This window comes from Ipomoea nil, unplaced genomic scaffold, assembly GCF_001879475.1.
Source record: "Ipomoea nil cultivar Tokyo-kokei standard unplaced genomic scaffold, Asagao_1.1 scaffold3065, whole genome shotgun sequence".
In the NCBI taxonomy this organism is placed as follows: domain Eukaryota; kingdom Viridiplantae; phylum Streptophyta; class Magnoliopsida; order Solanales; family Convolvulaceae; genus Ipomoea; species Ipomoea nil.
The window spans coordinates 136,372-152,500 of record NW_017619493.1 but is presented as its reverse complement, the minus strand read 5'-3'; the positions used below and the strand labels follow the sequence as shown (position 1 = coordinate 152,500).

General features: G+C 41.2%; 1 long non-coding RNA gene across 1 annotated transcript in view; it reads right to left on the bottom strand.

Annotated features, from left to right (window-relative positions):
* The window catches only part of LOC109164478, a 27,661-nt gene extending 21,443 nt beyond the window's left edge, over nt 1-6,218 (bottom strand). The window contains exon 1 of the long non-coding RNA XR_002051402.1: nt 6,208-6,218. This is a non-coding gene — a long non-coding RNA (uncharacterized LOC109164478). The remainder of the gene's footprint in view (nt 1-6,207) is intronic.
* Nucleotides 6,219-16,129: the final 9,911 nt, after the last annotated feature.

The window sequence follows — 16,129 nt, the reverse complement described above, 5'->3', positions numbered from 1 at the left end:
AATAGCTAATGTGCTGCAAAACACCACTACTTTACTTTGTGTTTTTATGATTTATGAAGGTTTTAAGCTTGAAAAAGAGGTATATGAGCATGAAACAGAGCATCACAAGGAAAGGGCAAAATCGAAGCCGTACTGGACCATCCATGCGTGTGGGACCTGGCATGGAAAAGAAATAGAAAGATCCACGCAGTGCCCCACGTGCATGGGAGCGTGCGTGGAAGGAAGATAGAAAATTCCACGCACCAGTTCCACGTGCGTGGGAGGAGGCGAGATCAGGCTTAAGTGGTCGATGCACGTGCGTGGACCGTGGCGTGGGACGGCAGCACGACGACTTCAAGTGCGATTAGCGGAAGAATGGAAAGGGGGAGGGGAGTAATAGATAGTTTTAGATAGAAAACACTTTCTCTCTCTATAATTTAGGGATCTAGACTCTATAGCTTGAAGATCTTGGAGAAGAAGATTGACAACCTTCCGTTCAAGATCCATTGTAGAAGAAGACATCAATTTACATTCTAGTTTGGTACATTTTAATTGCTTTCCTATTTCGATTGCTATTTTAATTGAATTGCAATGTTGTTTGTGTTGGGAAAAATAAAGATGAAAGCATTTAATGTTGGTCCATGTCCACCTACACCCCTTTGACTTTGTCATTGGAATAAGAAATGGAGAATCCATTTCATTTCATGGGCGCACAGTGCGCTCCTTTGTAAGGAGCAACGCCTTTGGCGCTAAAGTGTGGACAACACACTGTGTCCGTTATGTGGGTGGGATGGAGGGGCTACTTACTATAAATAGCAGCTCCGAACATCGTTTCAAAACACACCTTGAATTCGAGTCATTTATTCTATTCTCCTTCTCCCTCCTTTCATCTGAGCAATAGTGAGGTTCGCCTACGTGATTGCTAGTGCAAGCTATCCGTAGTAGGTCTGTGTAGCCTGTCGAAAGCGTGCCAGGATTCTAACTGCACCGTTACCGGGCAAATAACGCTTTTAAGGTAGTGTTATTGTAACACGGCACAGATTTCCTTTCAACCATACACCAATAGTGTTCGTGCTTTTTAAAAGGCTTCCAGATCGTGCGTTGACGTTGCTATTTTCCCAACAGTTAAAAGCGTTAATTTGCAACAGTCAACCTTTAGCATTATGACACCTTCTGTCATACCGGATCTATCAAAGATCACCGCGCTTGATGGGAGAAATTACAACAGATGGGCTCAAAGAATGCTTATTCTTTTTGAACAATTAAAGTTGGTTTACGTGCTATTTTCAGTTGCACCTGAACCTACTCCAACAGTGTTCTCTCCGTTTGGTGCTACAAAATGTAATCATGAACCTGATTACACTCCGGGTAAAGAATCGAGAGAAAGCAGTCCTGAAATAGATTACATTCCAGGTCAAGAACCGGGTGTAACTCTGACTCAATTTAGAAATGACAATGCGGCAGCCAGAGGATACCTACTGTCACAAATGAATGACGAATTGTTCGACATCTATGTCAAACAAGATTCGGCAAAAGTCATTTGGGAATCACTGTCAGAAAAGTACGGCGCCAATGGAAATGAAAATCAAAGTGTCAGAACCGTCTACAACGAAAGGAGTAGAAAAATCAAGAAGTTTAAAGGAAGGTGTTTTGCGTGCAGAAAGCAAGGACACCGAGCACACCAGTGCTACCATCACAAGGGCAAAACCAGCAAAAGTCAATCTGATAGAACAAGATGAGTATTGAGTCTCTTTAAATAAATAGTTATTTTGAGTAACTATTTTTGCTCTGGTTCTAAGGGTTCGCATGAAGTATGGTTATCTTAGTACTGAATTCTAGTTGAGCAGTCTAGATTTTGATTACTTAGTAGTACTTATTTCTTTGGTGTTTTGAATACTAATGACATTGATTGAAATAATTCGTGCATAGATATTGCTCAAATCTTTTACCAAAATTATTTGTATAAAAATAAGAGCATATATCATAGGCTTCAATTGTAATTTAGTGAGAACATAGAAAAGTCATCATTCTTGAACACTCTGTCTAGGAAGATGGTTTTTAAGTAAACTTCGGTTTCACCACTCGACCTGGGAGTTTTTAAGAAGTAGGGTGTTGATCATGCAGGCTAGTTAGAGCGCCACTTTATCTTTACCTGAAATGAGGTTGACTTTCATATGTTGCTAATACAATCAAAGCCTTGCAATAGAAGTTGTTGAAGTACTGCAATAGTAATATTGATTTGCATCCTATGAATGCTTTATATGAGTTTTAAATTCCTTAAGGGAAGGAAAAACTGTGCTAGTGGCAATTCTGAAGTCTCATTGTTGAGAGACATTCCGAATAAATATGAACTCAAACATATTCCTAGTTAAAGGGTAATTGTGATCAATTGAGATAACCAAGTTTGTTGAAATATATTCAACTGTTGAGCATGTATCAGGCAAAGTGCGAAGCTTCTATAATGCTACACAAAGCAAATCGGCAAAACTCAGTCTACAAAGGAGCTAAAATTGGGCACCAAATATCAGTCTGGGTAAGATATCAAATACGTTTGACAAAATTATTTGTAAGTGTTGCATTGTGGGGGTAATAAACTCCTTATATTTTCATCAAAGTTCTTTGTGGTATTGAGAATAATGATGAAAGAGAATGTTTCATGTTAAACATGAAAATCTCAAGGGATTATTTACGAGTAAACGAAGTACTCGTCAAAATGCATGTAAGTTTGGTCAAAAGAATCAACTTACTTGAGGGCTAATTATGATGATTAGTCGTTGACTCATTGGAAGGACTTGAAGTCCAAGTGGTAATGAATTCGTGGTGAATCCCACTTCTGTGGTCAAACGAAGCCATGAAAAGAGTTACAAAATAGTACACTAGTTGGTCATTCCGACAGTGTGTGTACTTGTGAGGTTGAGCTACAGCTCTTAATGAATTCATAACTCTTTGAGAAAGGGTGGTTTTATTGAGACAAACCTAATGAATTCACCGCATGTGAGGTTGAGCTACAGCTCTTAATGAATTCATAACTCTTTGAGAAAGGGTGGTTTTGTTGAGACAAACCTAATGAATTCACCGCATAATGACATGAGTACAAAGTGCTCTTGATGTCTTATACTCAATTGGGATGGTCTATGTTGAGATAGACCTAAAAGAGATCCCTAACTTGAGTAGAAAAGGGCTAACCGCCTCTTATGAAAGATAATGGGATTATCCCAAGAAGCTGAGTGGCTAAGAAACATGGAGATAACCGTGTAATTGTGGGAGTGTCCAACACCTTCACCACATTGTGATTCACAAACTGTCATTTGTGTTGCGCAAAACAATGTCTACTATGGGAAACGTAGACACATAAGAGTCAGACATGAGTCTGTACGGCAGCTAATAATATATGGGGTAATCACAATGATTTTTGTGAGATCTGAAAGGAAAATTGCAGATCATTTCACAAAGGGCCTAAACAGAAAGGCCGTCCTTGACGCATCAAGGGAAATGGGTATGGGACCCATAAATACTCTGTAGCCGATCATGGTGGTCTGCGATGAGGTAGACTTGACAGAGTTGAAGGTCTATCCTAGAATAGACCTAACAGGGGATATCTCAGGGTCGTGAGTATGACCTCATGAGATTCAAGGCGACCAAAGCAAATTAAGTGCGTTGAGTTCAAACTTTGTCTATTCGATGAGTTCAAGATCAAATTCACTCCCGTTTAGAGAAGTATTTAATGTCACTATATGACAGTTCAAGTTTTATACACTGGCATGAAAATTTGTTTTGATCGTCATCAGGCAATGACAGCATCAGCCTAAATCCCTTTAATGGTGGGGGATTGTTGGGAGCATTTAAAAGTCTGTTTTGTGATAGACTTTGACAGGATAGAAGTCCATATTTGAGACAGACGTAACATTCTTTAATATTAAGGGTGTTCATAAGAAGTCAAAGAGTTTGACTTTTGTAGAACCTGCTTTTTGAGTTGATGTGTGTGTGCATTCGAGTTCAAAATTTATCTAATCGGTGAACTCAAGATTAACATCACTCCCGGGAAGAAAATTACTCAGTGTCACTACGTGTCAGTTCAAGTTCTCAAACACTGACATTAAGATCAACTCATTTGTATTGCTCAGACCTTACTTATTTTCCTTTCCTCTTTAAGTTTGTGGGGGATTGTTGGGAAAAATAAAGATGAAAGCATTTAATGTTGGTCCATGTCCACCTACACCCCTTTGACTTTGTCATTGGAATAAGAAATGGAGAATCCATTTCATTTCATGGGCGCACAGTGCGCTCCTTTGTAAGGAGTAGCGCCTTTGGCGCTAATGTGTGGACAACACACTGTGTCCGTTATGTGGGTGGGATGGAGGGGCTGCTTACTATAAATAGCAGCTCCGAACATCGTTTCAAAACACACCTTGAATTCGAGTCATTTATTCTATTCTCCTTCTCCCTCCTTTCGTCTGAGCAATAGTGAGGTTCGCCTACGTGATTGCTAGTGCAAGCTATCCGTAGTAGGTCTGTGTAGCCTGTCGAAAGCGTGCCAGGATTCTAACTACACCGTTACCGGGCAAATAACGCTTTTAAGGTAGTGTTATTGTAACACGACACAGATTTCCTTTCAACCATACACCAATAGTGTTCGTGCTTCGTAAAACGCGAAAGCATTGCAACTCTGACCGGCATGCACCTTCCCACATCTATGACAAGGAGATGTCTCGGCTTGATTCCCTTGCTCCATCCGGTTGGGCACTTGAGTCGAAGATGACCCACTCTTGGCTTGAAAACTCGGCCGTGGCTTCTTGAAAGTGGAACAGCCTCCAATCTCGGTCCTTTTCCTCGCTTGCTCATAAGACCCTCGCTGGAGCTGTTGGACACGGTACAGATCCGCGGCACTCAGATAAGCATCCTTAAGAGAACTCGGCCTACTCACTGTCAAAGCTTTTCGTGCCTCATAATTCAAGCCGGCAACGAATCTCTCGACATTAGTGAGCTCCGTAGGCACAAGCATCCGAGCAAAGCGTGCCAACTCCAAAAACTTCTTGTGGTACTCGACCACAGACAGATATCCTTGCTGCAGGTGGAGGAACTCCTCGTACATGGCGGGTCGCACATGTGCTGGGTAAAACCTCTCGCGCATCCTATCCTTAAGCGCAGACCAACCGAACTCAGGCTCTTCAAGGAAGGTCGGACCCTCATGGACCCACCACAGATCAGCTTCATGGCAGAAGTAGAACGTTGCTAGTTCTACCCTTCTCTCTGCCGGACAACCCACGACCGTGAAGATCTTGTCAAACACTCTCATCCATTCCTCCAAAACCACCGGGTCTTCTTCACCCGCGAAGGTCGGCGGCCTGTGACCTGACACCAAACGGCCCATATCCCTGTGCCCAGCAGGTTGAGGAGGTGGCACGGGGTGGTTGTTGTTCAGCAAAGCCTCGCTAAGCGCCTGCATCGTCTGCGTCAGCTGCTGGAGGTTCTGAGCGAGCTGCTCATTCGTCGGGGTCTCCGGGGTACGAGCTCGTGGACGAGGAGGCATCGCAGACTTCTACAACAACAACACGGTAACCAAAGAGACCACAAGCAAGTAAATAACTGAAAGCAACACTCAGCTCACCGCGCAACCTAGAGTCCTAAGCCTAACACTTAGATTCTTAAGGTCACTTAAAGGTCTCAAACCATACTTAACCACTTAGAAGTCTAGACTTTACTCTCATAGGCTCAAACCTAGGCTCTGATACCAACTGTAACACCCCCTAAAACCGTGCTATTTAAAACCTTAAAACATGCAGATATTTTAAACCAAAACACCAAACAAAGCAGAAGACTGAAAGAAGAAATATATAAAATAAAGGAAACGGGGTGCTATGCCACACTCACCCAAGGGTGAACACACAGGCTAAATCTGCATTGTTTAAAATCTACAACCATCCAACAAAGTACTATGTCTAGTTTGGCTCACAGGCCACAAAACATAAAAGGGGAGCTATACTAGCTGGTACTAGACCGCGCACTCGTCTAAACATCACCTGAAAGAAGCATATAAAACATGGGACGACGCCTGGTCAGCGAATAATGCTGGTAACCCACCAATACATGTGAAATATCATACATTGATAAGGTATAAGTTGTAAAGCCATTTTTGAATTGGAATACATACATACATATATATATATATATATATATATATATATATATATAAAAGTCCAAAACCAAAAGTAATAGTCAACACAAGACTCAACACTCTCAACAAGAACACGGGAACACATCCTAAGACTACAAGGAACAACAACAACTCACAAGAAGTTTCAAGGTATAATCTATCATCACACAATTGATTAATACCCGACATGCATAACTCAAAGGAATAAAGACTCAACAAACGGCAACATATGCCAAGGCCACACATGCCTTTGTGACTACACACGTCACAAGAAGAGAACTCACAACAACGGCTACACAAGCCCTCGTGACATCACCCATCACGAGTTGATATGCCTTCCTTATGCCTGATCCCAACCTTATGGCTACCCCCAACCTTATGTCTAGTTCCAACCTTTACCTCCCGGACCCCTGTACACCAAGTCCAACCTTATTTCTCTGCGAACCGTTGTTCCCCCTCCAACAGTCCCTCCAACAGAACCACCGATTTCATAGTACACGAAGGTACCGATCACACACACGGCAACACATGCCTCTCCCAAAACACGTGAACCTTACACAAAGGTCACAACTCCATAATCACGTCATGGCCACCACGAGGACCACTGCAATACCTTGGTGACTAGTGTCCCATACCACTAATCGTGCAATCCAGGTGATGTTATCACATCTTTGCTTGTTTTTATAGTTATTTTGAATCATCTCAGTATTTAAGTTCTTTAATTTTGATTATTTAATACACATTTTCCTTGCTATTATCATTTAATTATGGTTCACACTTGTTTTGAATGTTTTACGGTGTTTGTTAGTGTTTTTGAACCAATTTAGGTCAAAGATATGAGCAAGGGAAGTTCAAGGATGAGTTTTGAGCAATTTTGGACAAGTTCGGGGCCCAGAGGACTCGACGCGTCGAAAATTTCCAGTAGCATCAGAAGTCGAGACCAGCAGGTCTCGACGCGTGGAGAATTGGCTCGACGCGTCGGGCGCAGCAGGTCTCGACGCGTGGAGAATTGGCTCGACGCGTCGGGCGCAGCACGAAGTCGCGAGATATTTGAGTCCAATTTGAGTCCAATTTTGTACCAGATTCCTATTTCGTCTCAACTTTATAACTACTATAAAATCCCTCCTTCCTCAACCCTAAAAAACACACCGGAGAGATTTTGAGAGTTCTTTGTAGACAAGAAAGAGAGAAATCAAGAGGCTCAAGTCGTCTTTGGAAGCAAGGAGGAAGCCAGGGAGATTTGGGAGAATCGCTTGGTTAATTCTTGTACTCTTCTGATGATTTGTAATCCTTTATTCATATTTGCTATGTATAATTTAGCCATGCTCGGCTAAATTCCTTAGGGATTTTTGGGTGAATTTGTTTATGAACCTATGTGCCTAGTTCGTTAATTTCTTAATATATTTATGTTTGGTTTTATGATTTGTGTTGCAATCTTGTTTTAATCTATTGTTGTTGGTGGTTAAAGGCCTAAATTACTAGCTTCACAGTCATGTTTGTGTCACCAATGGGAGTTGGGGCATAAATTAGGGCACACACGATTGCACCTAATGGTTGGTCCTTGGGAAAGGGGAACTAATTAGGGGAAGTTTATTCTATATTATTGCTCATCGGGAGATGGTAGTAATTAGGAATAATTGAATGCTGATCTTTGATCTTATTGGGTGTTTAAGCCATGGGAGTGGAAATTCACTAGGAATAGAGATTACGGGAGTAATTCGATTCCACTTTGCATTCCCACACAAATCTTAATTCCAAACCAAATATTACAAACGTTAATTGGCACTAGGTGATTAAACATTGTGATCCCAAGAATCCTATTTTGCTCTATTGTCTGCAAAACCTTGCTACTTATTTTATTCTGCTTGTTATTTTATGCAATTAATCAACCTTCAAGTTTTGTTCGGACTAGTTTCATATGAGTAACCTAGTAGCTAGTGATTAGTACACCACCTCTCTGTGGTTCGACAACCCGAATACTCCGGGTATTATTTGTTTGCCCCAAATTACAGCAATCAAATTGGCGCCGTTGCCGGGGAGGTGGCGTTACGTACTGACATTAGTGAAAGTCTTACTTTAGGAGTCTAGTTCATTTTCTTATTTATTTATTTATTTATTTATTTATTTATTTTATTTATTTGCTAATCCATAACAAGTTCCTTGTTCTTGAGTGTGATTTTGCTTTGAATCTAAGAACTTGGCTTTTTATGCATACACGATCTCGTGGGAAAGAAGGATTATTACCTTTGAATCTTGAGATTGAGAAAAGAGCCAAGTTTCTTAGGAAACAAACTAGGATGGCACAGGTACAAGAAAACCAAGCTGGAGGGAGATCAATGTCTGACTACCTTGCTCCGGATGTTGAGGAGCATGGTAGCATCAATATTCCAAATGTGGAGGCCAATAACTTTGCGATCAATCCGGCCATACTTAGCATGGCTGCGGCAGATCGATTTAGTGGGATGCCCACGGAAGATCCCAATGCTCACGCCACCAAGTTCCTACGACTTTGTGGCACTTTCAAGATAAATGGAGTCACTCAAGATGCTGTCAGACTTAGGCTTTTTCCCTTTACACTGAAGGACAGAGCTGAAGATTGGTTATCCTCACATCCAGATAACCATTTTGACACTTGGGACAAATTACATGGAGAATTTTTGAAGAAGTTCTATCCTATCTCCAAAACTCAAAGGATGAGAAGGGCAATTCAAAACTTTAAGCAACTGGCAACTGAGTCCCTCACTGAGTCTTGGGAGAGATTTAAGGAATTGAAGAGGCAATGTCCACACCATGGATTTCAGAGTTGGGATTTGATGATGTCTTTCTATGAAGGATTGCTGGATAATTCTAGGATTTTGGTGGATGCTTCTTCGGGTGGTTCGTTCATGATTCTAGAGCCAACACAAGCCGAGGAACTATTGGAGAAAATTGCTATGAATGGATCTACTTGGTACACGGAGAGGTCTCCACAAAAGCTTGTAGGAGGAATTCAAGATGCGGGGCAGTTAGCCGATTTGTCAACAAAGTTGGATAATGTGGTCTCCTTGGTTCAAAAACTTGCCCAAATCACCAGCCAAAATCAAAATTCAGGGGATTGTATCGACGAGTTCAACTCCCAAACCTCTATAGAGCAAGTTAATATGTTGGGATATAATAGGCCTCATCAACAGTCTTACCAACCTCAAGGGACCTACCATCCTAATAATTCAAGGAACCATCCCGGTTTTTCATGGAGCAACCCAGTGGGAGCTGCCAACCCTCAACACTTTGTTAATAGAGGTCCTCTGGGTTATCAAGGTACTCAAGTTCAATCTAAATTTCCCGTTTCAGAGGCCCCACCACAATCGAATACGGACGCTTTGTTGGAAAAATTGATTAAATGTCAGTTAGAGATTACAGAAAGGATGGATAAAATGGAAGCTCGCCAAAATCTGGTTGAAAGGCAATTAGCAAATCAACCTTCTATATCAAGTACTAAAGTCACAGGGAAGTTGCCAGCTATGCCTGAAAATCCAAGGGAGCATGTAAATGCAATTGTTACAAGGAGTGGCAAAATACTTGAAGAGCCACCTCTTCCAATCAAAGCATCAATTCCTAAAAAGACAGTTGAGGAGAAGATTGAAGAGATACTTGATGGTATAGAAGATGAGCCAATTGCTATGCGAAATAATCCACAAGTTCAAAAGGAAGTAGAGAAACCTGTGAGAAGGTATGTTCCCCCATTGCCTTTTCCTCAAAATCGTGAAACAACAAAAGAAAGCAGGTGGAAAAAGTTTTTGGAGATTGTTGAGAGTTTGAAAGTTTCAGTTCCCTTACTTGATTTGCTTTCACAAGTTCCCTCTTATGGAAAATTTTTGAAAGAGATTCTAGCTAAGAAAAAGAAATATGGGGAACGAGAGATGGTAGCTGTGGCTCAAGAGTATCAAGCGTTGACCCCGGGAATTGGGAGGAATATACCTAAGCATAGAGACCCGGGGAAGTTCACAATTCCTTGTGTGATTGGAGGCCGACCTTTAAAGGGATCCCTTTGTGATTTAGGAGCTAGTGTGAGTGTTATGCCTCTTACTCTTTGTCAAGGGTTAGGGTTGGGAGAACCAAAACCAATCCAATTCACCTTAGAAATGGCGGATAGATCCATCGTAAAGCCTATTGGAATTCTTGAAGATGTCCCAGTCCGTGTGGACAAGTATTTTGTGCCTTGTGATTTTATTGTAATAGATGTCCGAAGGAACCTAGACGTTCCACTCATTTTGGGGAGACCCTTCCTAGCCACTATTGGAGCAATGATTGATGCAAGGAAAGGGTCCATGATTTTTGACTTTGGGGAGGAAAAAGTGGAATTTAATGTTCTTGATGAGCCAAAAATCATTGAATGCAAGTCAATCTTGCACATCGATCCTACTCTCAAGGTGACACATGATGAGTATTTGCATTTGAAGAGTCTATGGGGTGATGAGATCAAACTCGCGGATCAACCAGGATGAGCACTCCATAACCAGGTTAGGTCGAGCTAGCAACGTTAAACTTAGCGCTTCATGGGAGGCACCCCATGTTATCTTTTATTTCTTTCATATTTATTGCTTTCTAGTTTAATTTTATTGCTTTCTAGATTCATTTTATTTAGTTTTATTGCTTTCTAGTTCGGGATTATTTTATTGCTTTTTAGTTTTCTCTTTTCTCTTGTTCTACTTTTCTTTTGCATCAGGGATGATGCAAAGTTTTAAGTGTGAGGGGGAGGAATCATGAATTTGGGGATATTTCTAAATTTTTAAAATTTTTGCTTTTGCTTGGATGACTCATATGCTATTTTTGGTGAATAAGTTACTTGTCTTAGCATGCAGTTACAATTATTCTCTCTTGTTGGTTTGTGGTTTGTTTTAGTGGTGCTCGCTGCATCTCAATTTGTGATGGATGATTTGAGGTGTAACACATATTTGATCTATTCCCTTGCCAATAGCTTTGTTAACCACTTAATAATTGGATTAATCCTTGATCTTGTGTTTTGCATTGCTAGTGAAGGCTTATGTGAGATTCCGGTCATGGGTGTTTTTGCTAGAACTTGCCTCATTACTCCCTAAGTGATGTCTAAGTTTTGCATGTTTTGAAGTGATTTAGGCCATTATTGTTTAGCCATAGCCTTTAAACCTGTCCCTATATATATATATATTTTTATCCTTCGTTTCCCCATTGTGCCTTTTGTTTGTTCAAATAAGTGCTAAGCACTTATCCCCTCTTTGTGATTGTTTTTCTTTGATTTACCCCATTATTATAACCCTTAGCCCTTGGCCAAATATTTCCCATCCACCCTTGAGAGAATGAAACTTTTATCTTCATCTTTTCCGTAAGAAGAGTTTTATGGAGTTGTGCTACAAAAAAAAAAGCAGCTAGTGTTACAAATGTTCAAGTGTGGGGGTCGTGAAAGTTTGGATTAAAATTATCTTGCTATATCCAAAAGAAGTCCAAAGACAAAGAAAAGAATGAAAAAAAAAAAAAAAAAAAGAGAGATTGAAAGTTTTTGAGTTTGGATCCCCACTTTACCAAAGAGTTGCTAAGTTCTTAAAAGAAATTTGCTCATTGGAATTATGATTATCTCATCTCTTCCAAATTTTGAAAAGTTTAGATAAATTGTGACATTCTCTCTTTTTGATTAAGTTTTCCATACCACTTCTTTGTTAGTTATCACCCGTAGCCCCATTACAAGCTTAATAAAGTCCTATTTGATCTTAGCATGCATTCTTAGATTTGTCAACAAACGGCAACATATGCCAAGGCCACACATGCCTTTGTGACTACACACGTCACAAGAAGAGAACTCACAACAACGGCTACACAAGCCCTCGTGACATCACCCATCACGAGTTGATATGCCTTCCTTATGCCTGATCCCAACCTTATGGCTACCCCCAACCTTATGTCTAGTTCCAACCTTTACCTCCCGGACCCCTGTACACCAAGTCCAACCTTATTTCTCTGCGAACCGTTGTTCCCCCTCCAACAGTCCCTCCAACAGAACCACCGATTTCATAGTACACGAAGGTACCGATCACACACACGGCAACACATGCCTCTCCCAAAACACGTGAACCTTACACAAAGGTCACAACTCCATAATCACGTCATGGCCACCACGAGGACCACTGCAATACCTTGGTGACTAGTGTCCCATACCACTAATCGTGCAATCCAGGTGATGTTATCACATCTTTGCTTGTTTTTATAGTTATTTTGAATCATCTCAGTATTTAAGTTCTTTAATTTTGATTATTTAATACACATTTTCCTTGCTATTATCATTTAATTATGGTTCACACTTGTTTTGAATGTTTTACGGTGTTTGTTAGTGTTTTTGAACCATTTTAGGTCAAAGATATGAGCAAGGGAAGTTCAAGGATGAGTTTTGAGCAATTTTGGACAAGTTCGGGGCCCAGAGGACTCGACGCGTCGAAAATTTCCAGTAGCATCAGAAGTCGAGACCAGCAGGTCTCGACGCGTGGAGAATTGGCTCGACGCGTCGGGCGCAGCAGGTCTCGACGCGTGGAGAATTGGCTCGACGCGTCGGGCGCAGCACGAAGTCGCGAGATATTTGAGTCCAATTTGAGTCCAATTTTGTACCAGATTCCTATTTCGTCTCAACTTTATACCTACTATAAAATCCCTCCTTCCTCAACCCTAAAAAACACACCGGAGAGATTTTGAGAGTTCTTTGTAGATAAGAAAGAGAGAAATCAAGAGGCTCAAGTCGTCTTTGGAAGCAAGGAGGAAGCCAGGGAGATTTGGGAGAATCGCTTGGTTAATTCTTGTACTCTTCAGATGATTTGTAATCCTTTATTCATATTTGCTATGTATAATTTAGCCATGCTCGGCTAAATTCCTTAGGGATTTTTGGGTGAATTTGTTTATGAACCTATGTGCCTAGTTCGTTAATTTCTTAATATATTTATGTTTGGTTTTATGATTTGTGTTGCAATCTTGTTTTAATCTGTTGTTGTTGGTGGTTAAAGGCCTAAATTACTAGCTTCACAGTCATGTTTGTGTCACCAATGGGAGTTGGGGCATAAATTAGGGCACACACGATTGCACCTAATGGTTGGTCCTTGGGAAAGGGGAACTAATTAGGGGAAGTTTATTCTAGATTATTGCTCATCGGGAGATGGTAGTAATTAGGAATAATTGAATGCTGATCTTTGATCTTATTGGGTGTTTAAGCCATGGGAGTGGAAATTCACTAGGAATAGAGATTACAGGAGTAATTCGATTCCACTTTGCATTTCCACACAAATCTTAATTCCAAACCAAATATTACAAACGTTAATTGGCACTAGGTGATTAAACATTGTGATCCCAAGAATCCTATTTTGCTCTATTGTCTGCAAAACCTTGCTACTTATTTTATTCTGCTTGTTATTTTATGCAATTAATCAACCTTCAAGTTTTGTTCGGACTAGTTTCATATGAGTAACCTAGTAGCTAGTGATTAGTACACCACCTCTCTGTGGTTCGACAACCCGAATACTCCGGGTATTATTTGTTTGCCCCAAATTACAGCAATCACCAGGTAAAGCCACGCACACATCATACCTCAACAGGAATCAATCAATGGATCACAACGAAGATATGAAACCATACTCAATCAAGGAATGGGTCACAACCCAACAACAACAACGATGAATAACACAAGTTATCATCAACCATAGGAAGGTACAAACAACACACAGGCTAGCATTTAAACACCGAACTAGCATGCTTATCAAACGGGTAAACCAAACGTAGTTCCGAAGAACACACAAGACCCATCACGGTTTAACGAAACACAATGTTGAACACTTAGCATGATTCACGACACCAAAACCTACATGGATTCCTACCATATAGTTCTAGACATACGAAACATCAAGAAGACACTCAAATAGTTCCACAGAAGAACATCGGGAAGTCTAAAGACCAAATATCGAGTCAAAACAATCACGGGGAACAAATCCCCACCAAACACCACTGTGTACCCCGCGGGTGGAGGGCCTACCCGTGGTCCTGTCCGCGGGTACATACACCCACAAGTACCACGTTCCTGCGGGTGGGGCGGCGGGTAGGGCTCTGCCCGCCGTTCCGCCCGCGGGTACGTATACCTGCACAAAATAATCCCTTCGGGGATTTTCAACTCCAAGCTCAAATTCAAGTCCAAAACATGCCAAAACTCACCAAAAACACATGTAGAATCCAAGAAATCATCATATAGGTAAGCAAAATAGATTTTGTAGAGCATGGGTTACCTCTTGTAGACCAAAAACCTTCACTTAACACCTCACCAAGCTCCTATCAAAGCTCACCTTCCAAACCCACTTCAAGAACACACCAAAAGATCATAATGATTCTATCTTTAAGAAAAGACACATAAGAAGACACTAAAAACACAAGATGTGTAACACCCCGCGTTACGAACCATAAACCAATTAATTAATTACCCAAAAAGAAAGATTAAAATCTCATTAACTAGGAAATGCCCACTATAAGCCCATGGACCCTTATCTCTAAATCCAACCCTTAGTCCCATAGGAAATAGAAGTAGCCAATTATATAAAAAGGGGCATAGGAGGCACCTAGAATTCACACCATAAATAATCCCTCACAACACAAGAAAGTTCCAAGAACCCCCTTAGGAGAAATCAAGAAATGAGAAATCTTAAAGAAAGACCCTTCATAGCCAAGGAAATTAATTAAGGCTAAGAGGTAACCCATGTCTCAACAAAACCTATTTTCCATGCTATAATTATATTCTTTGGCCTCCTCTCTATACTTGTGTCTTGATGAATTGTTTATGATATTGATGATATGTTCTTGATGATTGTAAGATGATTTTATGAGTGATCTTGATGATCTTGATGATGATAAGAGGTTCTTGATGATTATGTGATGTTCTTGATGAATCTTGATGTTTTGGCAATTAAAAGATGAACTATGATTTTATTGATTCGAATATGATTAGAGCCCTAGGTTAAAATTGGGAATTTCGTATTGTGTTATTCTTGATATAATTGGGGGGGATTTTGCATGTTCGAGTGTTGATTATGTTTAGAAGTCGTGATAGGATATGTGCTATATGATTCTTGCTTTTGATCCGTTAATTGTCTACGTGGTGTCATCAATTGCGTTTAAAAGTGTCTAAGCATGGTGTCGGGTTCCACAACAGATCCCGGGACGTTTATATTGATAAAGAGTAAGTGGGGTGTAGGTGGGGATAGGGGGACCCGCTACCTACCCGCTGCCCGAGAAGGGCGTCGCCGGGCAGGCAACTCCGCCGGGCACCCGCTGCCCGGAGACTTGTTGCCGGCGGGCTGCCGGCGGGTGGTCCTCCACCGACCGGCTACCCGCTGGAAATTGTCCAACTCGGGACTTCGGCTTCCCCGTTTGATGTTTCCCCGACCCTCGTGGTGTACCAACGGACCCCATTTATCGTGCCTAAAGTCTAGTTTGATGTTTCGGGTACCATTCGTAGGATAAACGAGTCTTATATATGTATATATGTCGCATGCTGGTGGAATTGGTATCCCGTTGGCCTATGTGAAAGAAGTATGAACCCCTTAGGATTATTCCTAGTATGTGGATGACCACACATAGGTTTCATTATACGTTTTCTCCCCTTTCCCGATATGTTAATGTGGGTTGCATGTGCTTGCTATGTGTTATGTGTGCATGATACCCCAATTTGGTTGCGATCAAATTGGTTATTCCTGAGCTGCGGTTCAGAAGCTGGCTGCGGTCAGAATTACACTCTTGGGCTACGGTCCACCGTTTGGTTGCGATCAAACGTATTACATGAGCTGCGGTTCATATTCCTGGCTGCGGTCAGATGATCACTTTTGGGCTGCGGTCCATCGTTTGGTAGCGATCAAACGTTTTACATGAGCTGCGGTTCATATTCCTGGCTGCGGTCAGATGATCACTCTTGGGCTGCGGTCCACTGTTTGGTTGCGATCAAACATTATGATGAGCTGCGGTTCA